We start from the raw sequence: 25825 nt of genomic DNA, 5'->3' as shown, positions 1-25825 counted from the left end.
CGCCAAAGAACAAAACGGAGGTAATGAGTCTATTGGGAAGACTAAATTATATCAGCAGGTTCATCGCTCAACTCACGGCAACTTGTGAACCCATATTTCGACTGCTGAAGAAACATGTTGCGGTAGACTGGACGGCGGAGTGTCAAGAGGCTTTCGACCAGATCAAAGGGTATCTGTCCAATCCACCTGTGTTGGTTCGACCTGAGCCGGGGAGACCATTAATTCTTTATCTGATGGTCCTGGAGAATTCGTTTGGCTGCGTGTTGGGGCAACACGACATTACCAGAAGGAAAGAACATGTCATTTATTATCTTAGCAAGAAGTTTACATTATATGAGGTCAAGTACACTCAACGCGAGAGGACATGTTGCGCCCTAACTTGGGTGGCTCAGAAGTTGAAACACTACTTGTCCTCGTATACTACTTATCTCATTTCCCGTTTGGATCCATTAAAGTACATTTTCCAGAAACCTATGCCTACAGGGAGGTTAGCAAAATGGCAAATTTTGCTCACAGAGTTTGATATCGTCTATGTGACGAGGACGGTCATGAAAGCCCAAGCCTTGGCCGACCACTTGGCTGAGAATCCCGTTGATGAAGAATACGAGCCTTTGAGGACGTATTTTCCAGACGAGGAAGTAATGCATACAGGTGAGCTGGAATTACCCGAGGAACCAAGCTGGAAGCTTTTCTTTGATGGAGCCGCAAACGCGAAAGGGGTTGTAATAGGAGCATTACTCATTTCTGAAACAGGACGTCACTATCCTGTTACAGCTCAGCTACACTTCTATTGTACCAACAACATGGCAGAGTATGAAGCATGCATTTTGGGTCTGCGACTAGCTGCAGACATGGATGTTCAGGACGTTTTGGTCTTGGGAGACTCGGACCTCCTGGTGTATCAGATTCAGGGTGAGTGGGAAACACGGGATTTGAAACTCATACCATATCTACAATGTTTGCACGATCTGAGCAAGCGATTTCGATCAGTAGAATTCAGACACATCCCCAGAGTTCATAATGAGGTTGCCAATGCATTGGCCACCTTAGCATCAATGTTGCACCACCCCGACAGAATGTACGTTGACCCGTTGCACATTCAGGTTCGTGATCAGCACGCTTATTACAGCATGGTAGAAGAGGAAGTGGATGGCGAGCCATGGTTTTATGACATAAAGGAGTACCTCATGATGGGGATATATTCGGAGCAAGCCACCGGAGACCAAAAAAGAGCCATTCGGCGTTTGGCAAATGGTTTCTTCCTCAGTGGAGGAATGTTGTACAGAAGAACCCTAGACTTGGGATTGCTAAGATGTATAGACGTTGGTCAAGCCACGACGGTTATGGCAGAGGTGCATGCTGGAGTTTGTGGGCCATATATGAGCGGATATGTATTGGCAAAGAAGATTCTTCGAGCAGGGTTCTATTGGCTCACTATGGAGCAGGATTGTATCAATTTCGTGAGGAAATGCCATCAATGTCAGATACACGGAGATTTGATTCATTCACCGCCGACAGAATTGCATACAATGTCAGTGCCATGGCCATTTGTTGCCTGGGGCATGGATGTCATTTGACCTATTGAGCCGGCAACAACCAACGGCCATAGGTTCATTTTGGTGACCATCGACTACTTCACCAAGTGGGTTGAAGCTAAAACTTTCAAGTCGGTAACCAAGAAGGCAGTGGTGGATTTTGTTCCCTCCCATATCATCTGCAGATTTGGGGTCCCAAAAGTGATCATCACGGATAATGGTGCAAATCTTAATAGCAACTTGATGAGAGAGGTATGCCAACGGTTTAAGATTACACACCGCAATTCCACCCCATATCGTCCCAAGGTGAATGGAGCAGTTGAAGCAGCCAATAAGAACATCAAGAAGATACTGAGGAAGATAGTAGAAGGATCTAGACAATGGCATGAGAAATTACCCTTTGCCTTGTTGGGTTATCGCACTACAGTCCGGACTTCCATAGGTGCAACTCCTTATTTGTTGGTATACGGAACTGAAGCAGTAATACCAGCAGAGGTCGAAATTCCGTCCCTCCGAATTGTCGCTAAAGCCGGGATTGACGACGATGAATGGGTCAAAGCTTGACTGGAGTAGTTGAACTTAATAGATGAAAAAAGATTGGCAGCAGTGTGTCATGGCCAGTTGTACCAGAAAAGAATGGCGAGGGCATACAATAAGAAGGTGCGCCCCAGAAAATTCGAAGTAGGGCAGCAAGTATTGAAATGGATCCTCTCATATCAGATCGAAGCAAAAGGCAAGTTCACCCCAAATTGGCAAGGGCCTTATGTCATGACCAGAGTGTTGTCTAACGGCGCTCTATGTCTAACAGATATCGAAGGAAGATGCGTCGATATGGCTATCAATTCTGATGCAGTCAAAAGATATTATGCGTAATTTCTTTGATTATGATAGTTATTGGTTCGTTTGTTTGTACTTGGTACTTATTGGATAATAAAATGACGGAGGGAATTCTTTCTTCTATCCAAACACGTTTAACCTTTGCTTCCCCCCTTTGAGCCTTATTATTCCTTCATACCCCTCTTTTGGAATCACTAATAGAAAAATATATGGAAAAAAAAAGAGAAAAGAAAAGAAAAATGAAAACAAGATAAAGGTCATAAGAAAATAGAGGAACAGCAGGAACTACGTTTGACCTGATTCCTCAAAGAGGATACGTAGGCGCCTCACGGCTCGGTCATAGTGCACCGTAGTGTGCATAGCTCCACATAGTGTAAATATAAAAATTCCCAAGCAAGAAAACTGGGGCAGGAGTTATGTTTTTGAAGTTTCAAAAAGGATTGATTCCAAGAGTTGTAGCGTTTCACCCGTCGAAGTTATTTTTGAATTTTGCTAGCCTTTCTTTAAAACCCACACAAAACCAACATCGATGTCCAAAAAGACCTCCCGATCAATATCCGAGTGGTGCCAAGTCAGGCAAATGAAAGCCGAGAATAATACACTGATCCCCAGCAAAGAAGAGGATCATAAACTGGAAATGAATTGATAACCGAAAAGAATCTCCGAAAGAAAGAGTCATATCGGCAGCACTCCAATCCCCCCGCTGAAAAATAAAATGAGAGAGTCTTATCGGTGAAAACCTTCATAGGCACCATAAGGCGATGAAAGATGAGAGAAATAAAATGAGAGAGTCTTATCGGTGAAAACCTTCACAGGCACCATAAGGCAACGGGAGCTGAGAGAAAGGAGAGAGTCTTATTAGTGAAAACCCCTCGAAGGGCACTATAAGGCGACAAGATAGATCGGCAAAAAGGCTTCGCGTTTGCGAACAGGTGGACACTTATTTATCCCCAGCAAGTGAGGCTATCAGAGAGATTAATTGATACAAATAGACTGGGTCGACTAATCCGTAATGCACGACATGATCGTTGGGACCAGTCATACCGTCCAGATAAGCTCTTTCTTTTTCCTCTCCCCCAGCATTTGTTCAGAAAGATTTTTCTCTTTTTCTATATTTTTATTTTCTTTGTCTAAAAGTGACTTTTCCCAAAAATTTGTTTTGAGAAGGATTTTTCAGAGCTTACTACCAAGGGCCAAAATGAGACAAGGCAAAATACGAATAGGACAGGCCAAAGCCGGGGCAATAAGACAAAAGGCGTTTGTTGCAAGACCAAATGACAAACTGACCTAGAAAGTTAAGAGGAACATGAAGAAAAGCAGAAAACGACAATTCAGAGACTCTTGGACCAAGTTCCAAGAAGATCCCTAGCAGAGCTTCGATAGATCACGGACCAAGATCCGAGATGGTAATACACCACAAAAAGGGGGAAAGAGGAAGAGAAAATTAATCTGCCGCAAGATAACCCCAACAGTCCTATCCTCAATAATGTTATCCCCAGGTGATAACATTTTATGCCAGTGCTGGGAGAAAATAAACTTTTAAGGGAGTAGTTTTGGAGGCGAAGAGGACTCCCACAGCATGTCTTGAAACAAAAGAGCGGGGAAGGGATAAATGGAAAGCCATCCCCAGCAGAAATACCATCCCCAGCAGAAATACCATCCTCAACAGACATATCATCCCCAGCAAGCAACTTTATCCCCAACCAGTTTTGGGAGCGTAGAGCAAGGGAAAGGGAAAGAAAAAGCATCCCCCAGCAGGAGTGACACGATCACTCACCATGTTAAAACTAACAAGACTCTCTTTGATTTCTACAGGAATATGGAGGTCGATGGTGGCAGAAAGACACGCCACAAGGAAGGTCACCAAAACCGGGGAAGAAAATTTTCTGCCGTTGTCAAAAAATTTCTCGGAGGAACGAGGAAACAAATTCAAATATTTTTATGTCTTAGTTAAATAGGCGTCCACCTGTATAATGAGAGGAATATTTTTATGTTTTAGTTAAATAGGCGCCCACCTATATAATGAGAGGAATACTTTTATGCTTTAGTTAAATAGGCGCCCACCTGTATAATGAGAGGAATATTTTTATGTCTTAGTTAAATAGGCGCCCACCTGTATAATGAGAGGAATATTTTTATGCTTTAGTTAAATAGGCGCCCACCTGTATAATGAGAGAAATACTTTTATGCTTTAGTTAAATAGGCGTCCACCTGTATAATGAGAGGAATATTTTTATGTCTTAGATAAATAGGCGTCCACCTGTATAATGAGAGGAATACTTTTATGTTTTAGTTAAATAGGTGCCCACCTGTATAATGAGAGGAATACTTTTATGCTTTAGTTAAATAGGCGTCCACCTGTATAATGAGAGGAATATTTTTATGTCTTAGATAAATAGGCGCCCACCTGTATAATGAGAGGAATACTTTTATGCTTTAGTTAAATAGGCGCCCACCTGTATAATGAGAGGAATACTTTTATGTCTTAGTTAAATAGGCGCCCACCTGTATAATGAGAGGAATATTTTTATGTCTTAGTTAAATAGGCGCCCACCTGTATAATGAGAGGAATATTTTTATGTTTTAGTTAAATATGCGCTCACCTATATAATGAGAGGAATATTTTTATGTCTTAGATAAATAGGCGCCCACCTGTATAATGAGAGGAATATTTTTATGTCTTAGTTAAATAGGCGCCCACCTATATAATGAGAGGAATATTTTTATGTCTTAGTTAAATAGGCGCCCACCTGTATAATGAGAGGAATATTTTTATGTCTTAGTTAAATAGGCGCCCACCTGTATAATGAGAGGAATACTTTTATGCTTTAGTTAAATAGGCGCCCACCTGTATAATGAGAGGAATATTTTTATGTCTTAGTTAAATAGGCGCCCACCTGTATAATGAGAGGAATATTTTTATGTCGTAGTTAAATAGGCGCCCACCTGTATAATGAGAGGAATATTTTTATGTCGTAGTTAAATAGGCGCCCACCTGTATAATGAGAGGAGTATTTTTATGCTTTAGTTAACTAGGTCGCCCACCTGTATAACAAGAGGAATACTTTTCAGTCTTTACATTTCATGTCTCAGGCGCCCACCTGTATAACGAGAGGAATACTTTTCAGTCTTATACTGCAGATATTGAAATCAGTAACCCACCGGAAGGCAGAGGGTTACCACAGGAATCCCCAGCAGGAAACAATAAAAATCCCCAGCACCGGAAAGCAGAAGGTTGCAACAAGAGGTCCTAGCACAAATTCAAGCGCATGAGTCAAAAGGAAGAAAAGACGCGTCTTGAAAGAAGCGGCCTGGGAACATTAAATTATGCCCAGCATAACAAATCTGATGAAGAAAGATGTATCCCCAGAGGAACCACCGAAAAGCTTAATGAAGGAAGCCATATCCCCAGTGGACCGAACAAAATGAGGAAAACTGGTATTCAGAAAGGAAAAAGGCCAGTGTCATCCCCCAAATTCACGGAAGAAAAGCACCGGAAGAAACACAAGCCAACAAGAAAGCAAGGCTACAAGAACAAGTTGAAGATAGATGAGATCTTATGATCCGTAGTCTTGCCTAGCTTCTTGTTTTCTTTTAAGCACTGTGTAACAAGGAGATCGGTAAGCAGTGGTAATAGCATGCAACAACAGTGGCATTGCAGTCCCATGATAGTCCCAGCTACCAAAACTTCCTGAACTACATTAACCTGATTCCCTTCTAGCCAGGGATATGTAGGAAACCTTTGAAGCAAATGTTCAGTTAAATCTTTTTCAAAAAATGCTTCACACGGAGTATTCCAACGGGCAAAAATCGCTCGTATCCGCTCACTTTATCTTTGCACGAAAACTCTTTGTGTTTTCGGCCAAAGAGGGGCAGCTGTGAGCATGTGATTTTTGCTTCACGGAAACTACTCCAAAAGAAATTGGAAAAGAAATAAAACAAGTTACCTTCGGGTACAATTTTGAGGATTTGTGTGAAATTTTGATAATTGTTTTGTCTGTAAATGCTCGCCTTGCTATAGTTAAAAATACAAAAATACATGTTGCATGCATTTAGGAAAAATGGTACATTTGAGAATTAATTAACCATTATTTGGTTTGTAAAAGCGAAAATCACAAAAAATAGGCATGTTATTCTATTTTGTTGTCATGGTAATTTTATTAAATGTTTTAATTCGTGTGATAACTGTTGGTAGGTGTTAATTAATATTTGTGTAGTTTAATTTTGGTTTTTAGGAATTTTTGTTTAATTATAAGAGGGAAAGTATCGGATTTGGGCCAAAAAATTCAACTAAAAACAGGCCCAAACCAACACCACGACCCAGTCCAAAACCAGGCTTTCCAGCCACACCCCCAAACGACGTCGCATAGGGTGTTTGATCTGAGCCATTCATTCATACTCATCCAACGGTCCACGCTCACGCCCGTAACCCAACCTACTTACCCGAGTCGACCCAGCCCCTCATTAAAACCAAACAACCCCGTTTCTACACCAAACGACCCCGTCTTGTCCCTCACCAGTTAATCCAAGCCGTTGAGATCATTTGATCTTACGGCTCAAATCAATTGCCACGTTCCGTATATAAGCCTCTCATCACACCCCACGCCCCCAAACCAAACCCCCCCTTCCCCTTCGCGCATTGTGCACCATCGTCCCAAACACAAACCCAAACCCCCTGTTACAAACCCTAGCCGCCCCCATATACTCTCACCGTAAACCCGGCGGCAACGATGCTGGTGACCACCAAAGTAACACCCCTAATGCACCCAACCACCCTGAACACGGATCTGTTACCCCCTTGCCTCGAATCATCCCCCATCATCTCGAATCTTAGTTTGAAGATTCTAACCCAACCGTGATCTACACCAACCCACCCCAGCTTCACACCAGTCACTACCCTGGCCTCACTCATGACCAAACCAAGCTTGGTTTGGTCCGAATCTACCCACAAATCCTCAAGCCCCAAATCGGACTGTTCAAACCCTAGAACACAAGAACTTTGGGAATCCGGCCAGTTTTAACAGAGGGTTGGGGTCTAATATACCTTAATCGAAGTGTTCTCGGTTGAGAACACCTCGATTAAAGTCTGTTCGACCTCAAAATGGGCAAATCCAGTTCAGACCTGGGTCGTTTGTTGTTGAGCTTCCACAATGAGTTTTCCATTTTCTTTCTATTTTTGTTTGAGTGTTGTTTGAATTTGATAACATGTTTAATTAGTTTGTTTGGTATTTCTGATATTTTCTTTCAATTGTTCTCCATCTTCGTAAGACCTTTTATTTGGTCGATTGTTATTCTGTTTATGGTTGAATACGTATGGTGATATACATGCTTGATTTGATCAGTGTCATCGAATGGTCCATTTATGTTGTTCCTCTGTTTTGTGCAAAGTTGTCTGAAGCCATTTGGGACCCTGTTCGTATTATTTGTTTAATCGACTGATTGTTCTATGTTATAATTAGTATAGTCGATTGGATAAACGTCGTCGATTAGTGGTACATGACTGAATGTTCAAATATTCTGATTCTGATAAGCCTCACACATTTGATCAAACCATTGTGATGTAGTTGATTATTTGAATTTAGCTGGGTTTGGTTTATGATTGAAGTGCACGTGGGAAATGGTTAGAACTCAGTTTAGGGCAGCTTGAATTTGAACTTTCAGAAGTTCAAAATTTCCTGTTGCTGAAGTAGGGTAAAACAGTAATAACCAGGGGCTAACAGGGGTAGTTTGGGGGTGTGAAAAGATCAGAAATGGTCAGTTTAAGTGGGCTGACAGTAGGGTACTGAAATAGGATTAAACTAATACAATAGTGGGGAACAAAACTTGATAGCATGAGGATAATTGAAGATTGTCAATTGCCCATACCATTTGGGGCACAAAACACATGTTAATGGGAAATAAAGGGGTATGGGCAGAGTTGAGGGCTGGGGGGAACGAGGCAGCTTGGGGCCTGCCTATAATTTGCCTATAAATAGTCTCTTTTAGGGTAGAGAAAAGGGTTCAGAAATTAGGGCTGAACAGTTAAATTTATAGGCTGGGCAGAAGTGAGGGAAAAACAGTTTGGGAGAGAGATCAGAGTTGAAGGGGTTTAGAAATCAGAAAGTTAAGGCTGGACAGTTTTTGAGTGTTGAGAGATAAAAAGAAAAAGCAAAACAAAGCTGGACTTTCAATAGGCTAGCCTAATTTCAGTTTAATGGAGAGTTAAGAGAGGGCTGGATTTCTGAACACAACAATCAGAAGTCTGCTTTTTCTGCATTTGTTTCCCTTCTCTGCTTAGCCTGTATTTGTTGGGACACTATTGGATTTCAGTTTAGCTTTCCTGTTTTCTTCACTTGTTAAGTACTGTTTCAGCTGAGTGTCTTGGTTTTCTGTTTGGACTGAAAGTTCACTAGTCCTCTGCTTGGTTTAAACCTGTTGTTGGTTCCTCTTATTGGTTATTATTGGGTCTTCCTGCTGGGTTTGTTTGGTTTTCTAAAATTGCTGCCGGGTTTTCTCTTAAATTGCTGCTGAGCTTTGGTCTATTTTTTTGGGCTGTCTCTTTTACTGTTACTAGTTTGGGGCTGTTTGACTGAGTGTGTTGCTGTTTTCTGCTACTGCTGTGTTGTTGCATACTACTCTGTTGATCATTCCTCTTCTTCTTTTGCTTTCTTATACCAGGTACACAACGGATACATTGGTCAATGTAGGCTGAAATTTGAAGCATGAATACAAAGAGTTGAAGTTATTTTGAATTCATTTTAGAAATATACTGAGCATTAATTGTATGTATGATAGTGTACTTCCTCTACTAGAACCATGAAATCAACTGTGGTGTGACTGCACTTTTACACATATCATTTAGTTGGAAAACTCTATATTTTTGCTTCTAATAAAAAGGGATCAATATTGCAGTAGTCATGTTCTGTTAAGTTCATCATTGTTGTCAAGAAGCATGTTAGGTGTCCAATAGTTACCTCCTTAAACAAATGGCAGTTTTTTTTAGTTGGTAAGAATATGGTTTGATTAAGGTAAGATGTAATTGCATGTTAGCCTTCCCCCTTGTTTATAAATGTTAAACATATATCAAATAAGTTGAATAGGCCCAACTGGAATAAGGGTGGCCCAGGCCGAGCTTAACGTTATGCACATTGGGCCTGAGCCTATAATATCTAAACGACTGCCCATATACGCGTTCATGTTCGGATTTTGCAAATCATATTAGGAACCCCACTATAACTAACTTGTGCGCATGTAAATAGAGTTGAACCGTTCTTCTTCTTTCATTATTAGAGACAAACTCAATAGAAAACATAGCCACTATAGGACGACCTTTTAAATAAAAATGAGACGAGCCTCGTTAGATAAAACACACACACTGTGGGGCCCTCACAAAAAATATATGTGTTAAGTACTTAGAACTCGTGATAGGCCGCTTAGCGAACTCCACGGCCTTGCCCCAAAATAACAACACACTAGTTCTTTGGGACGCGTCTTAATTAATCTTGCTTTCTTAAATTCGGGTGCGCATTTATGTGACCCAAATCCAAATCTCAGCGGAGTCGGAATGTGTCTCTAATCACGGGTACATTGATTGTGACATGGTTTGAGATGCGTGTCCATGACGTTGCAAATTTTTAAAATATATATATATATATATATATATATATATATATATATATATATATATATATATATATATATATATATAAGAATGAGACGAGCCTCGTCGAATAAAAATACAAAAATTGCAGGGCCCTCAGTAAATATTTGCTTTAAAAAATGCTTAGACTGCGGGATGGACCGTTTAGTAAAATTTCACGGCCCTACCCAAAGTAAATGATACGCTAGTCGCTCTAGGCGCGCCTTTAATAATTTAATTTTCTTAAACTCGGGTGCACATTTATGTGATCCAAATCCAAATCTTAACGGAGTCAAAGTGTGTCGACGACCACGGGTACATTGATTGTGATGCGGTTCGAGATACATTTTCACAACGTTGCAATTCCCTGTAAAAAATAATAATAATTATGAAAGCGGTAAAAAGTTAAAATCTGCACATAAGTTCATATTTGTATAAAATCAAATAATCAAGCCGAACGTAACAGTTGAGCGACCGTGCTAGAACCACGTAACCCGGGAATGCCTAACACCTTCTCCCGGGTTAACAGAATTCTTTATCCGGATTTTTGGTTCACGGACTGTAATACAGAGTCATTCTTTTCCTCGATTCGGGATTAAATTGGTGACTTGGGATACCCTAAATCTCCCAAGTGGTGACTCTGAAAAAAATAAACAAATCCCGTTTCGATTGTCCTTTAATTGGAGAAACTCCTTCGCCCCTCGTGGGGGCGGAAAAAGGAGGTGTGACAACAGTCACTTGAATGTAGCTCCAGGGCACAGCTTTCTCATTTGTTATAGGCAACTGCATTACTGGCCTGATAATAACTGGTTCTACACGGGCCGCCTTCACAACTAATACTGGTGTGCTTGGTACTCCCTGCAGCACTACCTTGACCAGCTCTGGCTTCTTCGCAACAACAGACGAACCTTTCCCCATTACCATAATTGGCTTGTCATCTACCCTTCCCAATTGTACCACTACCTTTCCACTGGTCGGCTTTTCATTTGGACTGGCACGAATCATCATTACCGTTTGTGAGGGTTTCTTGGGCTTCCCTCCTTCGTGCACTAGTTCGATCATGTGGGCCTCATGGTGCACCGGCAATGGGTTCTCATTGATGTTGGGTGCCTCTGGTGCCTGAACCTCGATCCTATTTGTGTCAATAAGATCTTGTACGGCAGTCTTCAACTTCCAACACTTCTCAGTATCATGCCTAGAAGCCCCCAAACAATATTCACAGCTTACCGAGTGGTCCAGATTTTTGGGAAGCGGATATGGCAATTTGGGCTCAACAGGACTCAATAGGCCTAACTACCTCAATTTGTGGAACAGAGTAGTATAGGTTTCTCCCAACGGAGTGAATGTTCTCGGCCTCTGCACCCTTTCGTTCCTGAAAGCCTGATTTCTGCGGAAGCTTGGCCCTGAAGGATTCCTATAGGCCCTTTTGTGGTGGATATGTGCTTTGCAGAGGTGGGTATGTGTTTTGTGGAGGTGGATATGTATTCTGGGGAAACGGTAATGCCATTGCGGGCGAGCCGGAGGCTGGGTGTAAGTTTGGGCGTGATGGACGGAGAAATGTGGCTCTTATGGTGGATAATAGGGTTGTGGAGGGTTGTATAGAGTGTGTGAATAATTTGGGTAAGGGGGTCTGGGTTGGTAGCGAGAGGAAGGACCTCTTGATCTGGACCAAGTACCTGCTTTGACTGTTGCAACCTCCTCTCTCTTATTTTTCCCGAGCGCACCTCCCGTGCCGCTTTGGATAGCCTGAGTTGTAGCCTTGATTGCCGAATAACTCATTATCTTGTTGGACCTGTGTCCTTCTTCAACCATACCGCCCATTTTTACTACTTCATTGAAAGATTTACCAACTGATGTCACCAGGTGACCAAAGTAAGTTGGCTCCAACGTTTGTAAGAAGTACTCCACCATTTCACCTTCCCTCATTGGTGGATCGACTCTTACTGCTTGTTCTCTCCAACGGAATCTGAATTCCCTGAAGCTCTCTCCAGGCTTTTTCTCAAGTCTTAATAGTGTTAGACGGTCGGGGACGATCTCAAGGTTATACTGGAAATGACCTGCAAATGCTTGTGCTAGATCGTCCCAGGTATACCAACTGCTAGGATCCTGCCTCGTGTACCATTCCAGTGCATACCCGCTTAAACTTTGACCAAAATAAGCTATCAGCAGCTCATTCTTTCCACCTGCCCCTCTCATCTTACTACAGAAACCTCGTAGATGTGCCATGGGATCACCATGTCCCTCATATAGATCAAACTTTAGCATCTTAAAACCTGCTGGCAATTGAACATCGGGAAGGGACACAGATCTTTGTAGGCCACACTAACTTGGTTGCCCAATCCATGAATATTCCTGAAGGATTGCTCCAGGCTTTTCACTTTACGGAGCACTTCGTCCTGCTTCGGATTCATCGCTGGCCTCTCAGTTTCTGTCGGGAGCTGAATGTGAGGGGTGTAAGTGCATGGCTCGGGTGCTTTGAAGGTGAGTTTGGGAGGATAGTATTGGTTGTCGTGAACCTAAAACACTGGTTCATCGAATGATTTTTGCAATGTGGCGGGTGGAGGTGCCACGAAAACAGGAATAGTTGGTGAAGGAGGCTTTTGTTTGGGTGGTGAAGCTTGGGGATTATAGGAAGTTTCCCCCTAATAGTATTGGGCAATGGGGAACCTCGTTGATTGACTAGTGGAAGGGTGTTCCGGAGTCCGAGCTGGTGAGAGGGTAGGAGTAGGGGGAAGGGTTGGTGATGTTTTTCCCCTAGCCCAGGCTAGGTGCATCCCAGCTATCTCTTGTCTCAACCTGTCTACTTCCTCCTTCATCATTTGCATCTCTGTCTTTTCCTCCTCAACACTTTTGTCTGAACCAGACATACTTTTCGGAATGGGCCTTTTAGATCTTGTGTGGTAATGGTAATCTGCCAGAACGTTCTAACGAGCTAACTGTTTCGAAATCTTTCTTTGGATAAACAATAAACTTGTTAGTGTTAGAGTTTAACACATATTGCAATTTCACATTGGGGAATGCAATGTTCCTAGGCAGTTTAACCATTTCTAACATGTTTTTGCTTCGAATGCATGCGTCATTCCGGCTTATGTCCTTTCTTCTATTCACTTTGCCTTTTTTTTCTTTTTAGTGGTGGTCGAATCTTATGTGGATTGCCTACGTATCATGTCCCTGCATGAATCAGACCGGGCGTAGTTCTGCCACAAGTGCGGATAATAAAGACACCATTTTTGGATTTTTCAACCTTTATTAGCAAAACGTTTTATTATAAGACAAAACATTTTTGAAAGGGAATTAACAGACAGACTACAGACTTTTATGCCAAAATGGGAAATACAAACTCCGACGGACAATAGACTCTGAAGATAAGGAAAATACAGACTCAAACTATGAATGTTTCAGAGTATTGAATTTTGGCGCCTGTGGGGCGTCGTTCGGCTTTGCCGCGGATTTTGGTGCAAGGCCCCTTTGAAGATCTTTCAAATCTTCCATGATCTGGTAGACATAAACCATTATGGAAGCAAGGAAGGTGGTGCGGGACATATCCTCACAAGCTAGGCACTTTATAGTGACGTAGTGCCTGATATCGTCGATTCTTCCCTTGATTCTGTCCCTTTCCATAAGCAATCGCTCTATTTGTTGATTCCGCGTCCCCAGCATTTGAGCGTTGTAAAGGAGTTGATCCTGAAACTCATTCATCTGTTTCTCCATTCGGGCCATTAGATCATAGTAGCGCTTCCTATCTGCTCTGGCATCTCGGGCTTGTTTGAAGATCCGCTCTTCGAGAGTGGATATTATTTCTCTAAATAGAGCGATGCTCCTTTCGTAGTCCCTCTTTATTTGTTGCATAGACTGTGCTCGTTGTTCTGCCTTCTTTATCCATTTCACCTGGATTCTCGCTAGACCAGCTTTAGATTTTTCCAGGTCTTCTTTATACTCGAGGACTTTCTTCTTCAGACCGTTTATGAGCTTTTCATCAGCCCGGCTTCTCTTCGGGTTTCTGGCAACTATTTTCATTTCCCAGATTTGAGATTTGAGGATCTCACTTTCCCAAGCTAATTTGTTCTTCTCTCCTTCATCGGCAGCAACTTGCACCTTGTTCTCAAATTTCATATCCTTAATCTGTTGTTTCAGCTTGCCTATTTCGGCCCGATATTCGCGCTCTTTGGCCAACCAGTCCCACGGTTCTTGCGACACCCCTCAATGAGCTCTTGAATGTGAGGTTTTTTGGCTGGTTGTTCTGGCTCGTCTCTTACAATATCTCTCTTCATGTACCAGGCGATATAAGTCGGTGAGACTTCACCTCTGGATAGGTCGCGCACTCGAGTGTTTACCATTAAATACTTGAATTCATTCCATATAGAACGAACGGCTTCTTCATGAAATTGGCCGTTGATACCAACCTCGGTTGCATAAATACTAAGATCTTCATCTAGGTGTACCACCTGACACCTCCCTAACTGCATCATCACCCGATAAGGCGCATAAGGTTGAATGCTTCGGAGTCCTATTAAGAGGAAGTAAGGACCCGTGGCGGGCATGTACACAATTTCTTCAACAGGAAGCCAACCCAATGTCCACCCTATTTGTGCTGCAGTGATGGTGCGAAGGCAAGATACCCAGTCCTCAGACCTTCTCGCAATTTGAGCCTTGAAACCCTCATGTTATATCCTTCAATGCAACCTTCATTTGTAAATCTATAGCTCGTATACTGAGGATGATGACACAAGTGCTCGTTCATCCACATCTGTAATAACAAATTGCATCCTTTGAAAAAATCTGCCCCAGCTTTATAGGTTGTGAGAGCTCGGTATATCTCGGACACTATCATAGGGGAAAGCGTGCTTTTGTTGTTGGTAATTAGGACCTTGACGACTCCAGCCACCTTCAAATCAATATTTCTGTCTTTCCGAGGAAACACCACAATGCCCAAGAATGCTACCATGAAGGCGAACCGCCTATGTTCATCCCATTTTGTCTGATTCCCTCTGTTGCAAACCCCGCTTTCCAGATCGTTGAACCCTCCTATATGCCTATACCTCTGGTATATGAACTGCAAAGTAGAAAAACCCCTATCCAATTCAGAGTACGGGACTCCCTTGCTTATATTCAGCAGATCCATGAACTTGTGCGAATTGACGGCTCTTGGAGCAATCAGATATTTGTGCCTTAGCCCCTCAGTAATGTCCATATAATCTGCTACCTCTTCTAAGGTTAGGGTGAGTTCAAAATCCAAGAAGTGGAATACGTTGTGGGTCGGGTCCCAAAATGTGACCAAAGCCTTTATGATGTCACATCTGGGTCTGACTTTCAACAAACTGGTGAGACCTCCCAGATGTAGTTTGATCTTATCTCGCTCTGACTTTTCCAAATCTTCCCACCACAAGCGCAACTTCAAAGTGATCTTGCTCCTAACTGTTATCGGCAAACTTGGACCCGGGCTCATTCTGTATGTTTGTTCGGGGTGATTAACACTCATTGGACTCTAAGAAAGAATAAACTAAAATTGACACACATTAAAATAAAACTCCAGTCTTGTCAATACGGCCTTTCAGCACTTCGAAGAAGATTTAAAGGCTGTGTTTTACCAACCAGACAAAACATTGAAAATGATCAAAAGTGGTTATTTTCGCAAAAATAGCCTTCCGGCATCTTTTTAAGGAAATTCGTCTATTTTTACAATAATGGAATCACCCGACTTATTTATGACGAAAGATTAAAAATTTTGACATTTTTGGCTATTTTTGCAAAAGGGGAGGTTGGACCCGATGAGGGTTGCCTACGTATCTCACATCCTGTGAAAATCAAACCGGCGTAGTTCGGGCCACGAAAATAAACTAATTCTGAAAACAAGACTTGTTTACTAAAAAACACTTTTTTTCTTCATTTTCTCAAAATTTTGGCAGAGTTTGTTATATGGACACTGTTTTTTTTCTTCAATATTCCAGTATTTTCATAAGTCGGTCAGCATGCAAGTCTGCGGCAAATAAATGCATAAAACAAACAGGATGCAGCAGGATGGTCTTTTTATTTTAGGTTGCTTGTCCTAGACGGACTCAATCCCTGTGTTGAGTCTCCTAATTAAGGGCACATGATGCAAATAAGCGTTCCTACTAGGGATCCGGCATGAGGTTTTGTTATACTAGGTTTATCCTGGGTGTTTGTTCTAGACCTGGCTTACCCGAGCGGACAACTCGAGCCTAGGATGGGAACTGCGTACCGGTAACCAAAAGATCATCCGGTTTTGCAACTCCTCCGAATCCTCATTCTATTTTGGGATATGACATTAACAGAAAGAAGTCATGACCTGCGTGCACTCCTCAAGAGAGTGAAGAGAGGGATTTCGTAGAAGTTTATATATACAGTTCAGATAATATCAAAGCGGTAAGAGCAACATTATGCACATTTAGGCTAAAACGTGTAATAAAATCAGATAATAAATAAAGCCAAATAATAACAATTATTCTAAGATCGAATTTTTTGAACCCTGAACCAGAGATTCTGGGTTCCTCCCCAGCGGAGTCGCCAGAGCTGTCGCACCTCCTTTTTCACCTACACCCCGGTGAAGGGACGTAAAGGGAGTTTTTCCAATTAAAGGACAATCGAAATGGGATTTTATTTAAAGATTCAGAGTCGCCACTTGGGAGATTTGTGGTGTCCCAAGTCACCGGTTGAATCCCGAATCGAGGAAAAGAATGACTCTATTTTACAGTCTGCGCACCAAAAATCCGGATAAGGAATTCTGTTAACCCGGGAGAAGGTGCTAGGCATTCCCGAGTTCCGTGGTTCTAGCACAGTCGCTCAACTGTCATATTCGGCTTATTTATCTGATTTTTAATTCATGTTGAATCTATGTGCAAATTTTAACTGTGTACCGCTTTTATTATTATTATTTTTTACCGAGAATTACAACATCATAAAAATACATCTCGAACCACGTCACATCAATGCACCCGTGGTTGTTGACACATTTCAACTCTGTTGATATTTGGATTTGGGTCACATAAATGTGCACCCGAGTTTAAGAAGATAACATTATTAAATACGCGCCTAAAGCGACTAACGTATCATTATTTTGGGTAGGGCCGCGAAATTTTTCTAAACGGTCCATCCCGAAGTCTAAGTAATTTTACCAACACGTGTAGAGGGCCCCGCAGCTTGTGTACTTTTATTTATCGAGGCTCGTCTCATTCATTATTTTTAAAAGGAATTTGCAATGTCGTGGGAATGAATCTCTAACCACGTCACAATCAATGTACCTGTGATTAGCGATACATTTCGACTTCGTTAAGATTGGTATTAGGGTCACATAAATGTGTACCCAAGTTTATGAAAATAGCTTTATTAAAACATCGCCCTAAAAAGCCACTACGCATTTTTAACTTTGCGCAGCCATGGAAAATTCACTAAATGGTACACCTTGATTTCTAAAGGATTAAAGTTAATTAAGGGAGGGCCATAATTGTTGGCCTGGCTAATATAGCACATCTTAAACCAATTGAAAGAGTCTGATTAATTAAGGTGAGTTTAAAGGAATTCTAATTATTTTTAGGCTAATGTTCAAACTAACTTAATAACTATTGGGTTTGTGTTAAATTGAAGCTAAGCGTTCAGCTGAAATGGCATTGGGCTGGCAGCTGGCCCAAATGAGTTGCAACTCTATACATTCCTTATTTCATAATGGCCTTATGGCTTAAACAATTATCGAAATGGCTCATTAACAGAATAATTCAGAACCAATATTAGCACAACCACCAAACAAATATTATATAACATCATTCAAAATCTCAAGTTCGTTCGCCTCTGTTTTCGTTGCTTTAGACATAAGCCTTTTTTTAACAATAACAAACTAGTATTCAAGCATGAGGAAATGGGTTGTTATATTTCCTTTTAATGAATTTTGTTGCCCGGACTCCTGAAAAAGAACATGGTATAGACATAAAAATAATAGAGTGTACCCTTTGTCAATTAGCAGTAAACAATAAATCACAAACATATTTCAATCAGTCACCAATGTGGAGCCATAATAGGAATCAAACTTCCAACTAATCCAGAAGGCCAATAAAACTTTTTAACAATTGAGTTCTACCTTAAGCCTACCAACAAACAGATACGCTAACCAATGGTTGAATATGTTCTAGTGCCAACAATCACAAAATCGTCCTTTAAGTAAGCTTACTCCTAAAATACTGGTGCAACAATTATAACCACAAACTCTAGCTCAAATCATGTTTAGGTAAGGCACACTGACAACCTAGTAGCTCAAAGTTATAAACTAATAGCATATCAACATGAGCCTAGCAGTTCAAATTTGTAAATTAAAAGCATGTCAACATGAACATAGCAGTTTAGTTAGCTCTTAGTTACAATCCGTATGTCTCCATTGTTCACATAATATAAAACACATAGCCAATATTGACTAGGTATAACTGACTAACAATTCATCCAATTATAAATAACAGACAACCTACTAATGAACACAAATCTATGAATATTTCCATTTTTTGTGAACTTCAAGGAACTACATCAAAAGAGTTCGAAGCATGCACCTGGTATTGTCAATACAAGAAGAAGAAGAAGAAGAAAGTCAGCAGTAGCAGTAGTAGCAAACAGAAATGGCAACCAGCAGTGTAGCCACAAATAGCCAGCAACTATGTACTTCCCCAAGTATAGAGCAGAAGTAAAAGAAAGAAAGTTCTAACTAATTTCAGATCCTAAACCAGACAAATAATGAAAATAGCTATTCTTTTTCAACTTTTTCCAGCTTTCAGAATTCAATTTTTTTTCCTCTTCAGTATTCAAATTTTTCAGTCCCCTTCTATAGACCTCCCTCTGCCTTCTTATACAAATTTGCCCTCCTTTCAAACTTACTGCCCGACCCTCCTTTTCCTACTAAATCTGAAATTTTTCACTTAAAATCCACTAAGGAAAAACTTTTCCTTATTTTCAGCCCCCATTCCCTTTTGTTCCCCATTACATATTAATTTAAAGACACTAATATCCCACTAACAAAACACTAACATTAAAATATTATCCTAACTGTTTCATTCCCAAATCACCCCTGAAACCCCTTAATATTACTGCCCCTAATACAATTATTCAACTATATTAAAACTTTTAATTCTAAGATCTGCTCAACTAGCAATTATCTAAAACTAATTTGATTAACACCTATAACCAATTCTCCTAACAAACTGAATGATTAAGGTGGAGTTCCCATTGAAACAACAACGAACTGAATTTAAATCAAAATCAAACTATCATAAAACAAACCTTAACAGAATCATAAAAACTGAAACCGAAACTGAACCAAAATGAACATGAATGCAGGTAACATGAATGCAAGTTCATTGTCAGCCTATTGACAATGCCCATAAGCTAAATGTCCACAGATCAAGCACACACAACATTCAACCTTAAATCATTTTACGAAACTACTGATAAAACTTGACTTAATCGATGATAACTGATTAAACGATTGCCTACAATAATTGACAGCAATTACTCAGAAATAGATAATCAGGCCATTCAAGTAATAATGACAAGAACAGGGATTTATAATAAAGCTAAACTAATCGACGAACTTATTCGAATCGACTGCACAGCCTATAATTAACAATGAATAGAAACAAATTCGACCAAATAAAAGGTCTGAGGGAGAAGAACTGGACAATCGACAAAAGAAATTGAAAAACCAATAAAACTAAACTAAATAAATAAACAGAATAAGCAAACACAAACTGGGACAATAGGAAATGGAAAATACCTCAAGAAATTCGGGACCTGGACAACCCCGAATCGAACTCAAACTCGAACTTTTTGAGGTCGAACTGACCTTAATCGAGTGTTCTCAACTGAGAACACTTCGACTAAAGTCGGTTAGACCCCAAAACCTCCTTTAGTTGGAACAAATTTCACCCTCTGGCTTGCTAGGGTTCTTGGGGGTTTGATTTGGGGTTCGACAGTTCTGGTCAGATTCGAACCAAACCCATGGTGGTTTAGTGACGAGGGAGGTCAGGGATATGTTTGGTATGAGTTTGGGAATGGTTTGGGTAGATCTAAGTCCTGCTCGAATCTTCGATTGAAGATTTGAGAAGTTGGAGGTTGATTCGAGGTAAGCAACCAATAGATCCGTAACGAGGGTGGTTAGGGGGTGCCTTGGTGTGAGTTTAAGGCGGATTGGGGTAGGTTTAGGCTTTGCTCGAATCTTCAAATGAAGATTCGAGAAGTTTGAGGATGATTCGAAACAAACGGGTACTGGATTTGGATTGGGGGTGGTTAGGAGGTTCAGGGGTGTTATTTTGGTAGTCACCGGCGTAGTTGCCACCAACTTTCAAATGGAGGGGTTGCGAGCACGTGATTTTTGCTTCATGGAAACTACTCCAAAAGAAATCGGAAAAGAAATAAAACAAGTTACCTCGGGTACAATTTTGAGGATTTATATGACATTTTGATAATTGTTCTATCCGTAAATGCTCGCCTCGCTATAGTTAGAAAATACAAAAATACATGCTGCAGGCATTTAGGAATAATTCGTACATTTAGGAATTAGTTAATTATACTTTGGTTGTTTAAAAGCGAAAATCACAAAATACGCATTTTCGTTGTCATCGTAATTTTATTAAAATGTTTTAATTCGTGTGATATTTGTTGTTAGGGATTAATTACTATTTATGTGTTTAATTTTGGTTTTTAGGAATTTTTGTCTAAATTATAAGAGGGAAAATATCTGATTTGGGCCAAAAATTCAACTGAAAATCGGGCCCAAACCAATACAGTGACCCAGTCCAAACCAGGTCTTCTAGGGATGCCCCCCAAACGACGTTGTATGAGGCGTTTGATCTGAACCGTCCGTCCCACCTAATCCAACGATCCCATAGCTTTCCCCATCACCCGACCCGTTTAAACCTTAGGCCGACCCATTCCCATTAAGGGGGACAACGTCGTTTCCTAGTACCAGATAGATCCTGGCCATAGATCCAACTCGATCCAATGGCCAGGATCTAATCCCTTACCCCATATATAAATCCCTCATCACACCCCCACGCCCCCATCCGAACACCCCCCCCCCCATCGTCCCAACACAAACCCATACCCTCGCTCTGAACCATATCTGCCCCTGTGCACTCTCACCATAAACACGGCGGCAACGACGCCGGTGACCACCAAAGTAACACCCCTGACGCACCTCACCATCCTGAACACGGATATGTTACCCCCGTGCCTCGAATCATCCCCCATCATCTCAAATCTTGATTTGAAGATTCGAGCCCAACCCCGATCTACACCAACCCACCCCGGATTCATACCAGCCACTACCCTGCCCTCACTCGTGACCAAACCAAGCTTGGTTTGGTCCGAATCTACCCACAAATCCTTAAGCCCCAAATCGGACTGTTCGAACCCTAGAACACAAGAATTTTTGGAATCCGACCAGATTAAATGGAGGGTTGGGGTCTAATAGACCCTAATCGAAGTGTTCTCGGTTGAGAACACCTCGATTAAGGTCTGTTCGGTCTCAAATGGGCAAATCCAGTTCGGGCCTGGGTCGTCTGTGTTTAAGCTTTTCAGAGTGAGTTCATTTTTCCTTTTTTGTTGTTGTTTTAGTATTATTTTAGTTTATCGGCATGGTTAATTAGTTTATTTGTTATTTCTGGGATTTTCTGTCAGTTGTTCTCCATCTTCGTAAGACCTTTTATTCGGTCGATTGTTATTCTGTTTATGGTTGAATACGTATAGTGATATACATATTTCAATTTGATTAATATCGTCGAATCGATAATGCCTGTAGTTTCCCTATGTCGTGCAAAATTGTCAAAGACAATTGATGCCCTATTCGTGTTGTTTGTTTGGTCGACTGTTTGTTCTATGTTATAATTAGTGCAGTCGATTAGATAAACGTCGTCGATTAGTTTATAGAACTGAGTGTTCAAATATTCTGATTCTTATAGCTTCGTATGACTGATCGAATCATTGACGTTAGCTGTTTGTCTGACATTATCTGGGAATGGATTGTAGCTGCACTATAATAGCTAGAACTCAGTTTGGGCAGCTTGAATTTGAACTTGCAGAAGTTCAAAATGTCCTACTGCTGCAGTGGGGTAATACAGTAATAATTAGGAGCTAACAGGGGTAGTTTGGGGTGTGAAAAGAGCAGAAATGAGTAGTTTAAGATGGGCTGACAATAGGGTACTAAAATAGCATTAAACTAATACAATAGTGGGGAACAAAACTTAATAGCATGGGGTTAATTTAAAGGCTGTCAGTTGCCCATACCATTGGGGCACAAAACACTTGTTAATGGGGAATAACGGGGTATGGACAAAGTTAAGAGCTGGGGGGAAACGAGGCAGCCTGGGGCTGGCCTGTATTTAGCCTATAAATAGGCTCATTTGAGGGAAGAAAAGGGGTTAGACAAAAAAGGTTAAAAAAGGTTGGACATCAGAAATTGAGAGAGGTAGAGTGTTAAAGCTAAAGATTCCACATTAAAGAGTTTTGAGTGTTGGGAGATAAAAAGAAAAAAGCAAAAACAAGGCTGGTCCTTCTACCTTTAATGGGTTAGTCCAATTTCAGAATAATATAGAGTAAGAGTGTGCTGGATTTTTTACCATAACAGTCAGAAGCTACTGCTTTTCTGCATCTGTTTCCTTCTCTACTTAGCTCGTATTTGTTTTGGTGTTGCTGAGCTACAAACTGGGTCCTTTACTGGTAGAGCGTTGTTTTAGTTGAGTTGTTTTTGCTTTTCCGAGTTCACTGGACCTTTGTTTGGCTCAAATCTGTTGTTGTTTCTTTCTCTACTGGTTATTTTTTTTTTTTCATACTGGGTTTGTTTGGGCTTCACAAATTTGACTATTGGGTTGCTTGAAGCTGAGTGCTGCCTTTCTGTTGCTGCTGTTGTTGTGTGTGTGCTACTGCTGCATTGATCATTCCTCTTCTTCTTTTGCTTTCCAAATACCAGGTACATCACTGATACACTGATCAATGTAGGCTGAAATTTGAAGCATGAATACAAAGAAATGAAGAAGTTGAAGTTATTTTGGAAATTCACTTTAGAAATTTATTGAACATTAGTTGTATGTATGGCAGTGTACTTTCTCTACTAGAATCATGTAGTTAACTATGATGTAACTGAATCTTTATACAGCTCATTTAGTTGAAGAACTCTACTTGTTGCTTATAATGAAAAGGCATTGATGTTGTAGTAGCCATGTTCTATTAATTCATTATTGTGTTTTTCAAGAAGCATGTTAGGTGCCCGATAGTTCTTTCTTTAAACAAATGGTCTGTTTTAAGTTGTTAAGAATATGGTTTGATTAAGGCAAACAGCACATCGCATTTCAGCTTTTTCCCCCCTTTTTTGTTTATAAATGTTAAACGCATATCAAATGAGTTGAACAGGCCCAATTGGAATAAGAGTGGCCCAGGTCGAATTTAACTTCATGCACATTAGGCCTGGGCCCATAACTGCCAAACGGAATACCCGTATCACGTCCCTCTTTCAATAAATCACGTTTGAAACTTAACTATAATGACTCATAAGTATGTAAATACGGTTGGACCTTTCCATTTTGTTAGAGACAAACAAGGATAGGAAATCATAGTTTGCTTTTAGGTTTGCCTTTAAATAAAAGGAGATGAGCCTCGCCCAAATAAAACGCATAAATTGCGGGGCCCTTGTTAGATGTATATATTAAATATTTAGATTCTGGGATGGGCCGTTTAGCAAATTTCACGGTTTTTCCTCAAAAATAATAACACGCTAGTTCTTTAGGACGCGTCTCAATTAATCCTATTTTCTTAAACTCGGGTGTGCATTTCATGCGACCCAAATCCAAATCTCAAAACATTGGATAAAAATATGTTCCGGATTGCGGGTGCATTTCATGTGACGCAATCCAAAGACATGTTTTAAACGATGTTCACATTCCTTTTAAAAATATAATAAAAGCGGTAAAGAGTTAAAATCTGAACATAAGTTCATATTTGTATAAAATCAAATAAATAAGCCAAATATGACAGTTGAGCGACCGTGCTAGAACCACGGAACTCGGGAATGCCTAACACCTTCTCCCGGGTTAACAAAATTCCTTATCCGGATTTCTGGTTCGCAAACTGTAATACAGAGTCATTCTTTTCCTTGATTCGGGATTAAATCGGTGACTTGGGACACCCTAAATCTTCCAAGTGGTGACTCTGAAATAAATAAACAAATCCCGTTTCGATTGTCCTTTAATTGAAAAAAACTCCTTCGCCCTTCGCGGGGGCGGAAAAAGGAGGTGTGACAGCTCTGGCGACTCTGCTGGGGATGATATATGACCCAGAACCACTGGTTCAGGGTCAGAAATTCGAGCTTATATAAATTGTTATATTTGGTTTTATCTGATTTTGTTACATGTTTTGGCTCAATGTGCTAATTGGTTGCCTTTTACCACTTTGATATTACGTGAACTGTATATAAACTGTGTCGAAACTCATCTTCTCTCTGAGTCTTCTGAATCATGAAGAAGGGTGTACTTCGTACAACTTCTTTTCTATATAGTGTCAAAACCCAATTTAGAACGAGGTTCGGACAAGTTGCTAAGCCGGTGAAGCTTCTGTATTCCCGGTACGCTGCCCCCCCCCCCGGCTCGAGCTGTCCGCTCGGGTAAGCCAGGTCTAGAACAAACACCCAGGTTCTGAACCTAGTATAACAAAGCCACATGTCGGATCCCTAGTAGGAACGCTTATCTGCATCATGTGTATTTTTGACTTAGGGGACTCAACACAGGGGTTGGGTCCGTCTAGGAATAGCAACCTGAAACAGAAAAGACCATCCTGATGCAACTTACTCAACGCTATGCATTTATTTGTTTTGGACTTGCATGACGACCGGCTTTGAATATTGAAAAAAAAAAGAGGAAAAATAGCAGTGTGTAGGGTTAATCTTCTGTTTTGAAAAAATAACAATGTCCAAATAGTGTCGAAACTCTGACGAAATTTTGAGAAAAATATTTTACTTTTAATATAGTTGTTTTATTCAAAAAAAAAAAGAAAAAAAAGAGTATCATTTTTAGTTTGTCTGATCTGCAGAAATGGAAAAATGGAAAAATAACTTGTTCTGTTATGGGAAAAGAGTCTTGATTTTTGTTTTAGTTTATTTGCCAACAGAAGCGAAAATAGGTTTTTTTTATTAAATATATATATATATAAAAAATATTAATATATATATATATATATATATATATATATATATATATATATATATAAAATATATAAAAAAATCAAGGTAATAGTTTTTTCCTTATTTTATTTATTTTTATTTTTAGTTTGCTTAAAGTACTTCAAAATAGTTTGTTTAATTGGGTGAACAACGCCGGTTTGATTCTCACCGGATGTGAGATACGTAGGCAGCCCCAATCGGGTCCAACCTCCCCTTTTGCTAAAAAATAACCAAAACATGTCAAATGTTAATTTCATCAGAAAAAGTCAGGTTGTTTTGCCATGAATAGCCGAGTATTCCCGAAAGGGACGCCGGAAGGCTGAATTTGCACAAAAAAGGGCCATTTTTTGTGATTTTGACCGGTAGACCCACACAGCCTTAAAATCTTCGTCCCTGAAGTGCTGAAAGGCCGTATTTGTAAACCAGTCCTTCGTCTTCAAAAAAATCGAATATAGATAGTTCTGTTTTGAGTCTAATAAAAGTTTTCTTTCTTTAATTACCTTAATAAATGTGTAGGATGAGCACAAATCGAAATGAACCGTTCTCAGTCTTTAGCGAGGTCCCTCTGCAACTCCACATATGGTGGAATGATCTGGAAGCCGATAGTAAAAAGATAGTGGGAAGAGTATTGGGAGG

Source organism: Nicotiana tabacum, chromosome 1, assembly GCF_000715075.1.
Source record: "Nicotiana tabacum cultivar K326 chromosome 1, ASM71507v2, whole genome shotgun sequence".
Lineage (NCBI taxonomy): Eukaryota > Viridiplantae > Streptophyta > Magnoliopsida > Solanales > Solanaceae > Nicotiana > Nicotiana tabacum.
The sequence above is the reverse complement of the archived record's forward strand: the minus strand, read 5'-3'. Positions refer to the sequence as shown.